The following is a 1,023-nucleotide window of genomic DNA, read 5'->3' as shown; positions in this document are numbered from 1 at the left end:
GGCAACACGAACCTAAAATTCTTAACTTTAATTCTAAATTAGGTAAATTCTTAATATCTTATAACCCTAAAATCCTAAAACTCCTCTAACATCTTAAAATCCTAAGTCCCTAAATTCCTAGTTACACTCTAAAAATCTACTACCGTAAAATGTTAAATTTGTTAAAATTATTTGTTGCCAGCATTTTAGTTATAATGAAAAAAAAATTTTTTTTGTCAGCATAGTTATTAAATTTGATAAATCCTACAGGAAAAATTGATAATTGACAACTAATTTAGAATTTCTCTCACTATTCAATAAAAACCTTAAATAAATTTAATTTTTTAAATTTAAATTTACCAGCGATGTTAAATAAATTATCTTAAGTTTATTAAATTTCAATTGAATTTTATATATTTTAATATTAAAATTATAATGATTGTGATATGTAAATGTATTTATTAAAACAATATTACTAATATAAATTAATAGTTAATAACATATTATCTATTAATGATAATAATTTACTTTTAACTATTAATCTTACTCCAATACTATATTAATTAATTATTTAAGTCGTTATTTAAAACATGGATTATAACTATTACTCTCTCATTCTATTAATTATATTGCCATTAATCAACCTTAAAAGTAATTAAAAAACTAAATTAATTTAAGTACATTGTAATATATTATTATACACAGTTAAATTAATAATATATGCTCATTAATCATTGATATTAATCAATTATCGCTTTAATTAAGCTAATATATTAATTTACTTTTAAATTACTATTCATTATATTCTATCCTAAATTATTTCTAACTTATACGTTATTCAATATATGTATCTATGATTTTTAGTTACCTTATGTTTCCAATTATAATCACTATTTAACTTATTTACTTAATTTATTGTAATGAATTACCATCTTATTTTGGATGATACATTGCAATAGGGCAATCATAATAATTTACGTCTTTCATTCTGGATTCTTATTTTTATAATATTTGACAAAAGACATTTAATTATTATTCAAATTA

The sequence above is a fragment of the Dendrobium catenatum genome, unplaced genomic scaffold, assembly GCF_001605985.2.
Source record: "Dendrobium catenatum unplaced genomic scaffold, ASM160598v2 fragScaff_scaffold_1510, whole genome shotgun sequence".
NCBI classification, from domain to species: domain Eukaryota; kingdom Viridiplantae; phylum Streptophyta; class Magnoliopsida; order Asparagales; family Orchidaceae; genus Dendrobium; species Dendrobium catenatum.
Note: the sequence above shows the minus strand (reverse complement) of the source record.